The sequence below is a fragment of the Sycon ciliatum genome, chromosome 1 (genome assembly GCF_964019385.1).
Source record: "Sycon ciliatum chromosome 1, ocSycCili1.1, whole genome shotgun sequence".
In the NCBI taxonomy this organism is placed as follows: domain Eukaryota; kingdom Metazoa; phylum Porifera; class Calcarea; order Leucosolenida; family Sycettidae; genus Sycon; species Sycon ciliatum.
The window spans coordinates 14,562,508-14,575,007 of NC_088643.1; positions in this window are offsets into that span (position 1 = coordinate 14,562,508).

Below are 12,500 nucleotides of genomic sequence, written 5' to 3' on the forward strand. Positions count from 1 at the left end.
GGCGTATTACACTCTTCACTTTCTCCACCAAACGCTTTCGGTAGGAGTCTGCTGATGGGATGGGTATATTCCCGAGGGAATGGAATTTTTGTGCGCCTTGCTGTGTGGTTGTGTATATCTTTAGTGGAACTGACAGCCCTGCTTTAGTTAGAAAAGTTGCCTGACCATTGAAAAACTCAAGAAACTCGGAGTAGAAACGGATTGTGTTTTCTATGTGAGGACCGCTTCAATTGTATCTATCTATCTATCTATCTATCTATCTATCTATCTATCTATCTATCTATCTATCTATCTATCTATCTATCTATCTATCTATCTATCTATCTATCTATCTATCTACCTATCTATCTATCTATCTATCTATCTATCTATCTATCTATCTATCTATCTATCTATCTATCTATCTATCTATCTATCTATCTATCTATCTATCTATCTATCTATCTATCTATCTATCTATCTATCTATCTATCTATCTACCTATCTATCTATCTATCTATCTATCTATCTATCTATCTATCTATCTACCTATCTATCTATCTATCTATCTATCTATCTATCTATCTATCTATCTATCTATCTATCTATCTATCTATCTATCTAATCTATCTATCTATCTATCTATCTATCTATCTATCTATCTATCTATCTATCTATCTATCTACCTATCTATCTATCTATCTATCTGTCCGCAGATTGAGTATCTATCTATCTATCTATCTATCTATCTATCTATCTATCTATCTATCTATCTATCTATCTATCTATCTATCTATCTATCTATCTATCTATCTATCTATCTATCTATCTATCTATCTATCTATCTATCTATCTATCTATCTATCTATCTATCTAATCTATCTATCTATCTATCTATCTATCTATCTATCTACCTATCTATCTATCTATCTATCTATCTATCTATCTATCTATCTATCTATCTATCTATCTATCTATCTATCTATCTATCTATCTATCTATCTATCTATCTATCTATCTATGCTGTCCGATGAAGTGTTTTGACACGAAACTCGCGCGAACCCTTGCAGCTCGGCTTGTGCAACGCGCACTGCTCTTGGAGCATTTCAAGCTCTCTTGGCGGGGTTTGTAGCTATTAAATAAAAATGCTTTGCTTCACGGAAACGTATTTCATTGCGAAGAGCTGCGCTTTGGTCCTCTGAGCTGTGCTGAGGAGCTCTAACAAGGTGAAACAGTTGCTGTCCACAGATTTGAGTATCTATCTATCTATCTATCTATCTACTCAATCTGCGGACAGTATGCTGTTTCGTTCTTTGTTTTTTTCTTTCGTTCGTTCTATCTATCAATCTATCTCTCTCACACATACATACATACACACACACACTCTCTCTCTCACACATACTCTCTCTCACTCTCTTTCTCTCTCTCACTCTCTCTCTCTCTCTCTCTATCTATCTATCTATCTATTTCTCCCTCTGTCTCCGTCATACCTCCCTCCCCCTCCCCATGGTGCTTGCTGTGTACGCTGGTCCCGAGACCCTTGGTCGGGGGAGTCCACCGCATCTCACCAGCGCAGCTCATGTAGCGCTCACACAGCCGTTGTTGTTTTTTGTTTTGTCTTCGTTTTGTTTCCCCTTCTTTCGTAGGTATGTGCAATGTGATAAAAACTAGTGCTAGTATTTTAAAATATACTACTACATGTACACGTTGAAGAAAGGAAAAGGACAAAATGTTACACTTCTCCAGGGCGCAAACCGACAAGCTTCCAACTGGAAAGGCTCAGGTTCCAAGTTGAAAGGTTGTTGGTTTGCGCCTTGGAGAAGTGTTGGAGCGGGGTGTCAGGTCGCCAAATCTCGCAGTACTCCTTGTCAGTTTTGTGCCATTTTGTCGCACTTGCTGGCTGTATAAGATCTGGTTACGTTGGTGGACAGTTTGTCATAACTCGTAACATTTTGTTCTTTTCCTTTTCTTCATCATAACGATATTGGCTCACCATACGAGTTCAAACATGTACATGTAGTAGTATTTGTGTAAAACACGTGACAGTGATTCATGCTCAACAGCTCGTAGTAAAACATGACGAAGAAAACTATGAAAACTCACCTCGACATCAAACTCCGCCAGAAAATTGATGTCCATGCTTGGCATATCAAAATCCATAACGCCATAGTCGCTCTCGGAATCTTCAGCGGTCACCAACTCCGTATTCGTCTGTAGGGTCTCCAAAAAATTTACTCGCGCCTTCAATTCGACATTCTGCATACAACAATAAACGCACAAGGAAGAGAATTGGTCGCCTTGTTTACAATGACAGATGGTCGAATAGAAGTAGGCATGCGCTGCTGACACGAGACCTCTAGAATGAGATATCTGTTACTAGCTCTCTTTGTCGCTTCTCTTGCTTGAATCATGCTGTAGGCCATTGTTGGCAATCACCCATATCTCTACATTACTTGGCAGTCTCAACGACATACTAGGAGATATTGATAGCTTCCAACCTCTCTTGTGTATAATGATAATTATAAAACATGGATAATAGGACCAGTAGGACTCACCTCCTGACTCAATTTCTCCACTTTCGACTCCAAACTCTTTATATAGTCTTTCGCTCTTTCTCGTGATGCACGAGCAGATGCTTGATTTGCTAGTCTCCTACCAAAAAAGCATCGCACAGCAGAATACCCCAATAAGAAATCTGGAATAAGGACGGAACTAAAATACCAATTGATCGAAGGAAATTCTTCAATGTAGCACATGCATCTGCGTAATCCACAACAGTCCAAATGAACAATAGGGAATTTATAAACTGAACATTTTCGTTCCCTTCTCTTCATGGGCTCTTACAGTACATGGAATACAGCAAAAATGACTAATAGACGTTTCACACTCGCGTCTTTCTGTGACGTCGTTTTCAGCCAAAACGTCGACTTGCTGCACGAGTCGATTCACACACACATCGAACACATCGTTTTGCCAACAATCAGCAACATTTTTAGCAGTCCATGGGCAAAAAAATAACGGCATGCGAGTAGATTCAAAATAAAAAAATCTTGGGCAGTTCTGTAGTTTCCACACCATGTACCAGCCAGCCTCGAGGAAGACCAAACAGTTCTCAGTTTTAGTTTTTGTGGTCACCATTATTTCGCTTTTGTAGGTGAAGAATATTACGCCCTGCGATGGAAGCACGCGTGCTTCGGCTCTTCCTTTTGCTTTTGTGGCGCGGCCTTGGGCAATTGCTTCCCGATCGAGCGATTGCATACGAACAGCTTCACCATGTCCCTAATCTGGCACCAAATCCGCAACAGGCAAGCCTCAACCTCATTATCAAACATTTTCGTCATGGTGAAGGTATGAACAAATGCACCGGTATGAAAAGAAAAGAACGGGACCTCAATGTCAAAGTCGAAGAGAACGGAACGGAAGAAGAAAATTCTTTTGACAGATGCAGCTAGCAGGTTGCATGCTCACTTTTAAAAAATTTCCCCGCCAAGATCTCTGCGCATGCGGATAGGCCAGACCAAAAAAAAATCAAAATCAATCAATCAATCAAGAGTTCAAGACGACAAAAAAGACGAAGACGTGGCCGAAGACTCTGCCCATAGGGCCGCGTCTGCGTTTTGAAGTCTTCAGCTCACGTTTTGGGGATTCCCCGGGATCGCCTAGGCAACGAAGACGAAGACGCGAATAAAGACGTGAGTGTGAAACGCCTATAAGATAGTTAAACTATCTTAGTTATTAAAATAATAATATTATTAAAATTTTGAAGGACGCTTCACGCAGCTTCATTATACTTGAATTTTTTGCAGGCAACCTGCCTACACTCAAGAGAGCACTGCATTTCACACAAATCCATTGGTATCGTTACCGATACCAATGGATTTGTGTGAATGGATTTGTGTGAAATGCAGTGCTCTCTTGAGTGTAGGCAGGTTGCCTGCAAACAATTCAAATATTATTAAAAAGAATATAAATATTTAAGTACTTAATAAGACAGTGTAAGGATTGCAATAAACAGAACCAGCTGAAGAAACACTGTTGTCAACTGACTGCCGTCGCTGCCTTTTCAAATATGACTAAGACAGCAAATTATAACATGGGCAAAGCATTGAGGGACATAAACATCACCCTAGAAAAACATTTTCGGGTCAAAAACAGCATGAAGATGAAACTCTAATACTAACTAATTGAACGTACATGTATCCCCATTTTTGCTATATTCCCTTTAAGACCTCTAATATGGAGAGAATGAACGAAAACGTTCGGTTCTAAACAAATTATAGTTTTCATTTGGTCTAGTGTGGATTGCGCAGATGCATGCATCCATTTCGGGAATATACAAGGACATATAAAAGCCATCACACTAGTGCCTTTTTTAAATGGTCAAACCCATGTTCAATTGATGTTGATTGATTCTTCGTTTACCACTTTGACTAGCCTACGTCGTGTAGTAGGCTCCGGCGGATTATCCCGGCATAATTATGGGCATAATTTGGTATGATCAAGAGGGGTAAGTAGCAGCATTCGGCCTTGCCGAGATTCTTATCAACCACCACACCACACCGCTGCGCTCTCCGGCCGACCTCAACACGTTGCCACAGCACACCATCAGCAAAACGACCCTTCAGTTGGTACTCTGCTCCTTCAGACAGCAGCTGTTTCGATCATCAGGATCTCGTCAGTGAAGGTTGATAATGTAGAATCGATAAAAGATAGTGAACTTCACTCTTTTGTACCAAACACAAGGTGGAAACATAATGGCACATCTTAGGCGCAAAAAGGGGGGCACCATTATGGAGCATCCTAGGCGCGAAGATTAAGGCTAAGCAAAGGCGATAATGATAGACTACACTGAGGATACCAGTACTATATAGTGTGTAAGTTAGAGTACGGTCATCTAGTGATGGCCAGGTGTGACTTCGATAGATGGCACAGCATAGGGCATGTAGCAACGCGAGAGGCCCCTGGGGCATTCACTCCGTCCACTCACTCACCACACAGCACAGCACCACACCATTGTCACGTCACAGCCATTCTTCAGTTGCAATGATAATGCCGTAGCTTAGCAATGAAATCAACCGTCATTACTGCCAACCTAGAAACTTCGTGTGAGCACGTTACTGCCACAATCATGAAAGCCGTTTCCCAGTTCGTTCCGTCCAAGACACTGACAGTGAAGTCAACGGATCCGAAATGGTGGACACCTGAGTGTGCAGCCGCCATGAAGGAGAAGGACAAACGCTGGCGCACTTGGAGGAAGCACCCTCACGATTTTGCACTGAAACATGAGTTTACCCGTTCTGTAAACAATGCTATCGCAGTCCTCGCTAGATCTAGAGTTTCCAAAGAGAACAGCCTCAGACATAGCTTGTCGAATGGGTCCCTGAAGGAGAAGGAATGGTGGACGAAGCTAAAGTGTGCTTGTGGCGAGGGTCGGAACACTGACATTCCCCTGCTCGTTGATAGTGAAGGTTGCGAGAGGGCCACAAGCTATGAGAAAGCGGAGGCTTTCGCACGTTTCTTTTCCCACAAGTGCAGTGTGCAAGGCCGCGACCTTACCACGATGGACTTACCGGACACGGCATTCGCTGACGCACCTGCACTAACGACAGTCCACTTTCGCCCGGATGCAGTCCACCGGCTTTTAGCTCGCCTGGATGCCTCAAAGGCGACTGGACCCGACGGTATTTCCGCTCGTGTCTTGAAGGAATGCGCCAGAGAACTTGCCAAGCCACTGTGTCAGCTCTTTGCTCTTTGCTTCCAGCACGGAGTCCAGCCACAAATGTGGAAGACTGCCAGCGTGGTTCCAATCCACAAGCGATCTTCACGATCCGCCCTAAGGAATTATCGTCCAGTTTCACTGCTGAGCATAATCTCTAAGATCATGGAGAGCGTTATCAATCGTCAGCTCATGAATCACCTTGAGCGTTACAAACTCCTGACACCCCACCAGTTCGGGTTTCGTCGCCGCCTCGGGACCTCAGATGCGCTACAGGCTCTACACCACGCCTGGATCACAGCCGTCGGCCGAGGCGGTGCAGCACGTATTCTAGCCGTGGATATTGCCGGAGCATTCGACCGTGTGTCCCATGCTGGCCTCCTCCACAAAGTCCGCCATCTTGGCATTGGCGGCCCCCTGCATACCTGGCTCTCTTCCTACCTAGGTGGACGGTCCATTCAATGCTTGGTGGGCGGCCAAACCTCATCGCTGTATACCATATCAGCAGGAGTTCCCCAAGGGAGCATACTCGGCCCTACACTCTTCCTGATTTACGTGAACGACGCCTCAGAGACCCTGTCACCCGGAGCCCACCTGGAGGCGTACGCCGACGATACTACCTTGTACAGCCTGATATCCCTCGACACATCCCCAGCCGACGCAGCATTGAGCCTCCAGACTTCTGTTGATCGCTTGCATCAGTGGGGCCGCCGATGGCGCATCTCCTTCGAACCGTCGAAGTCCCAAGCCATGACCGCCACTCTCCGCAGAACCCCCATCAATTTGCCTCGCATTGTCTTCGGCGGCACTCCTGTCCTTGAGGAGAAGGCTCTCTCTTTACTTGGAGTGACCTTTGACTCGAAGCTGTCATTCAGCACTCATCTCCGGAAGGTTGCCACTCGAGCCAAACAACGCCTGGGCTTCCTGCGCCGTGCAGCGCACATTCTCTCTCCAGCCGGCCGCACCACAGTATACAAGGCATTTGTTCGACCAGTTATGGAGTATGCCCCCCTCATCTGGATAGGTACTCCGCCCAGCTACCTGCAACGCCTGGATCATATCCAACGCTGTGCTCTGCGAATCATCGGTCCAGGTGCACCATTACCTAGCCTGGCCATCCGTCGTACTGTTGCCTCGCTTGCCTGCCTATACAAGCTGCATTACCTGCCTGGCCCTCCGCAGCTGCTCTCTGTTTTGCCACCGCGCCATTTCCCCTCATCCAGCCCCAGAACTCACAGCGAGCATGGCAGCGTCATTGGCCATGACCACCAGCTCCAACACCAGCTGCTTGCATCTGTCCCGCTGGCATTAAAGCGCTCGTTCCCACACTGCAGTATTAGTGACTGGAACTCCCTCCCCGCCGCTCTTCTGTCCCAGCCTCCCCACAGCAAGGGAATGCAAGCATTCAAAACTAATGTTTATCGCCATCTGCGAAGCACAAACTGGCTCTGGGCAGTCGACTCGCTATGATGATGCTCTCGTCGTTCTCCTCTATCCCTATCTATGCACCACAACTGGCTCAGACAACCGACTCGCCATGATCAGCCATGATGATGCTCCTCTCAGTAACAGCCCTTGTAATTTGTTAATAGTCTCACAGTTTCTCCCGCACACTCGATGATGTCAACCCTTCCTTTCTTTTCATTTTGCTGACTCGTACAGCTCTATCTTTTGTTTTTGGTGCGTGTTTTTGGCCGTGATGCCGAGACCTCAGGTCGGCAGAGCCATCAATGCCCCACCATCACTGCTGCGTCTCGGTGCAGCCCCTGCTCAATAGTTGTCACGTTCGTCCTAGTCTCAGTATCATTGTCTTTCTTTATTATTTTCGAGCTGGGAGTGTGAACATAGTAAAAAAAAAAAAAAATAAAAAAAAATGAAGAGACGAAGTGACAAACACATGTTCACAAAGTATCATTCGCGAGGCCCATGGGGCATTCGCTCTTGACACTGCGCCATGGTTTGACATCCGCCTGTAGTTGAAATTAGAGCGTCACAGCCATTCCGAATCTTCCTTAAATGTCGCTGCCGAGTTTCCGTCGTTCTTCATTAGTCTCCTCGTCTCCACCATCGGCTGCTACTTGACTGGCGCATTTACGTATGACCAAGAGGGGTAAGGGGCAGCATTCGACCTTGTCCAGATTATTATCAACCGCCACATCACACCGCCTTTGCTTAGCCTTAATCTTCGCGGCTTCATCTTCGCGCCTAAGATGCGCCATAATGTTTCCCCCCTTTTTGGAACTAAGATGTGCCATTTTGTTTTCCCTATTTTTCGCTACAAAGGGGTAAAGTTCACTATCTGTTAGCCATTCTACATTATCAACGAGCTCCTCCTTTTCCCCCTCCCACAGATCCAGTGTCCATCCTCCACTTTCTCGATGATCCCGGTCACCCTATCTCTGTAGCGCCCCACCATAAACACCTTGGCAATGTCATAGATTCCGCCCTCTCCTGGTCTCACCATGCTGATCATGTGTGGTCCAAAGTATGCCGATCTGTCGGCATAATGTCAAGTCACTTGTCCCATTTGCCCCAAAATTGCCGGATTAATTTTTATAAATCATACATTCTTCCCCTCTTCACGTACGGCTTCCCTGCCTGGTCCATCAAAACCCACATAGGTAAATTAGAAGTTCTCCATCGCCGTATACTGCGCATCATATTTCGTACTGATCTTTATATCTCAAATCTAGACTTGTATGCTGCTGCATCCACTACCACTCTGCAACACTACCTTGATGCTTCCAAGTGCACCCTAGCACATTCAATTTTTCTTGACCAGCACCCTGTTAATTTACACTCCCTTAATTGGTTCAATTCAGGTGGCACCACCCGAAGCTGCGTTCGGCTCCCCTAGCTACAGTCCATTCAGAAAAAATGAACTTCTAGCTTTTGGCCATAAATGGGTCAAACTTTGAGTTTTTTTAGAATTTTTTTGGCAATCCCCTATGGAATCCTCTTCCAATTATGTTTCTGAAGTTTTTTTGTCCAAAAAGCAAGCCATAGCAAGAATAGGATTTCGGCCAGGTTTTGCCCCAAAAGCACAGAATTGGGAAAACCATCAAAATCCAGGCCGTTTGACCCCGCCTGGCAACAGTGCATTCTGCGGTTCGAACCCCAGTTCAGGCACCCTTTTTGGACCCTTTTCAAATTTCAAAGTTCGCAGCACTGCACTGTGTACGATGAAATCACGAAAAACCGCCAAATACGGGAGCTCGCCAGAGCCAGAGCCCATCTTTTTATGAATGGACTGTAGGTCTACCCTATTCGTAAATTCCCCTTTCTTTTCCTCCTACTCCACGTGGCTCCAACTGCCTCCCAGTGTTAGACAAGCTCCAGATATGCCCAAATTGCTTACCCTCGTCAGACAGCACTTCAGTATTTCCCAGTAAACAAAGTCACAGTCCCCACTTCCGCTGCATAGCTCGCTGAGCATCCCATTGCTTTGTAAGTTGCTAATCCCTTCCCACTTCGTGTACGTGCTCTTCATTTTCTTTTTTCTCTTCTCCCGTGGTTGGTCTCACCCTCTCCTCAGTTCACTGTGTATGATTGGCTGTCTTGACGTGCCACGAGGTGCAGAAATAAATAAATAAATATATTAATAACCTTCACTGACGAGCTCCTGATGATCGAAACAGCTGCGGTCTGAAGGAGCAGAGTACCAACTGAAGTGTCGTTTTGCTGATGGTGTGCTGTGGCAACGTGTTGAGGTTGTTGTTGTTGTTGTAGAAGTTTATTTAACGTCGCACCACAAACAGGCGATTTCGCCTCCTTTGATACATGTGGACGACAGAAGGAATGAGAGAGAGAGGGGGGGGGGGACAGAAGTATGGAGAGAGGAAGGGTAGAAATAAATAAGCAATCAACCTCAGGGCTACACCAAAGCAAAAACGGAATGGGAACATACTATATACAAAATAGCTTCATACATATATTGCAAAACACGTTTACTATTCTTCAGTCCGCTATACCACAGAAACACACTAGCCGAAAAGCATTTAAGCGGAGCCATGATGCGCTTTTAGCAGGGCACAGAACTGAAGGTGGCTGGGCTCGGAACGGAGATCAGGCGGGAGCTGGTTCCACAGGACTGCGCCGATGAACTGCATGGTCGCTCGACCCGCAGGACCGGGCCAAAATGGTACTCGAACGAGGTGATGTGCTGCTCCCCGAGTGCGGTCACCAGTAACTCTCACGAAGAAGCTGGTGAAGAGGGAGCTAGCTCGGGAGAACAGACAACGACGGACAAAGATGAGGAGCTTAATGTTAAACATGTCCTCCAGGGTGGTGAGGCGGAGCTGTTCAAAGATCGGGCTCGTGCGCGACCACGGTGGCAGACCGAAGAAGCCGCGGATAGCGCACTTCGTTAGACGTGTGAGGGGCTCCATGTTGCCAATTTGAAGTGACGGATAAAAGGCGTTGGAAGCGTACGACAACCTACCCTGGATCATCGACCTGTAAAACAGGATCTTTGACGCCAGGGTGAGGCTTCGGCGGCTCCGCCACAGCGCACCTACTGACTTCCGCACCTGCTGGATTGTGTGATTGACGTGAGGCTCCCAGGAGAGCTGCCCATCTACCATTACGCCCAGGTACCGTGCTTGTTCCACAACTGCAAGGGCTGCATTCCCACAGCGAATTCGAATGTTATCTGTGTCAGGGGCTGGGCCTCTTGGGGTAATCAACAGAGCTTGCGTTTTCTTTTGGTTCAGCATTAGTCCGCGGTCCTCCAACCACTGCGACAGGCCGGTGATGGCTGTGCTTAGAGAAGAGCACACTTGTTCGCAACTGCCCGAGGCTTCAATTGCAATGTCGTCTGCAAATTCCTGGTTTGTGACCTGCTGGGGCAAGCAGCATCGAAGGTTACGGATGTATAGTGTGAACAGGAGGGGGCCGAGGACGGATCCTTGCGGCACCCCTCGACTGCATGCGACGTATTCCGAGCAATTTCCGCCCACGACTACGCGTTGAAGCCGCTCACTCAGGTAACTAGTGAACCATAGCTGGACAGTACCGCCGACCCCAATGTCGGATAGCTCCTGTGCCAAGATGGTGTGTTTGACACAGTCGAAAGCCTTCGACATATCCACGAATATCACACCTGTGAGTTTGCGCTCATACTTCGCTTTCAGCCAGCGATTGACAGCTAGCACAAGAGCGTCCTCCGTACTGTGGTTCTTCCTGTACGCGAACTGCGAGTCAGGGAGAATACTGTGATCGGTCAGAAAGGATGTAAGCTGAGCTTTGACGATCTTCTCGAGGAGGCGGGAAACGACTGGTAGTAGAGAAATAGGTCGATACGCAGTAGGCTGACAAGGGTCAAGGCCGCCACCTTTGAATAGCGGCGACGTAGGCCGGAGAGCGCAGCGGTATGTGGATAAAGAAATGGAGCAGAATTCGAGGAATTTCCCGCCAAAAGGTTTGTATGGTTCTGCCAATTTCACTGATTTTTGAGTAGAATCTGCTGCACCTTTTCGAGCATTATCCGCCAATGCCTATCGTGTAGTGAATTCTGCAGCTTTTAGTTTCAACCATTTTAAGGTCTTCCATGTGACATAGTTTGTTAAAGTGTGAGCGATACTCACACTGCTGGAGATAATTTTCGTATCTTCATCATCATGGTCGCGAACATGTAGGAAGGCATACGTGCCTGTTTGTAATGCCTGTTTGTGTATCGACTATCTGATCCTGATACACCTGCTGGTACATACATTTATGACATCCTGGATGATCTGGGATTATCGCAACTTGTGGATCAACAGCCTACCCGCTACTCCGAAAGTGGTAAGAGGTCATCACTACTCGACCTAGTTATCATTAATGCTCCCATAGCAGTCTCCCATCTCACCCTCCTCCCACCGGTATCTGATCACTGTCCTGTAGTTTTCGATGTCAGCCACAACCGATCAGCAGGTTCCAAAGCCCAAATATCTTCTGCTCAAAACACCTGGCTGGACTTTGCCCATACGGACTGGCAAGCATTTAACGACCACGTTTACCAGTGCATCAACTCTTTTCCTGATGCCCCTGCTTCTAGTACATTATCCCATTTTGCTGATGATTCTAATTAATCCTTGTTTCTCCAGACTTTCTCCATTGCTCCAGACTAGGCTCCGGCAGATTATGCTCGGGAAATCATGGAATTATGCTTTCATAGATTCTCGCATTATGCTCGCAAAATCCTCATAATTATTATGCTTTGGCACACGGCGATGCATATCCACTTTGTTGTACTTATGGAGCCTCAAAGTTCGGAAAATTGTACCTTTTTCGTACTTGCAGGAGGCCATACGTCCAACAAATACATAAGTATCCCCACACCAAGGTACTAGGTGTCCATGCATGCTAGAGATCAACATGGAAAAGAGAAAACATTACTTCTTCAATTCAATAATTGACTCCTTTTTTTGTAGAAATATTTTTTCATTGCCGAATTAGTTTGCGTTACCTTTGAAAACTATCATCACGGTTCAACTGTCTTCGCAATCGTCGTACCCGCCCAAGCGCTGTCAACCTCACCCTGCGATTGATCAGCTCACCTCTCCCAAAGCTCCATTTCTACTTCCATCATGAGCAAACATCAACTTTTCCTCAACTTGTTTAATTATTTGAGCTACATTGTATATCCGTAGCCTGCGCAGTCATGGCAGCAAAAATCTAGAGGTCATGACTTCATAACATGCAGAAGGTACATGACTGTATGCAGCGTTTTGCGGACTACCCGTCACAATCTCAATCGCGCCGCGATACCTGATAAAGGCGGATTCACTCTCATCTTAGGCTACATGTGTTGTATTAATGTGCG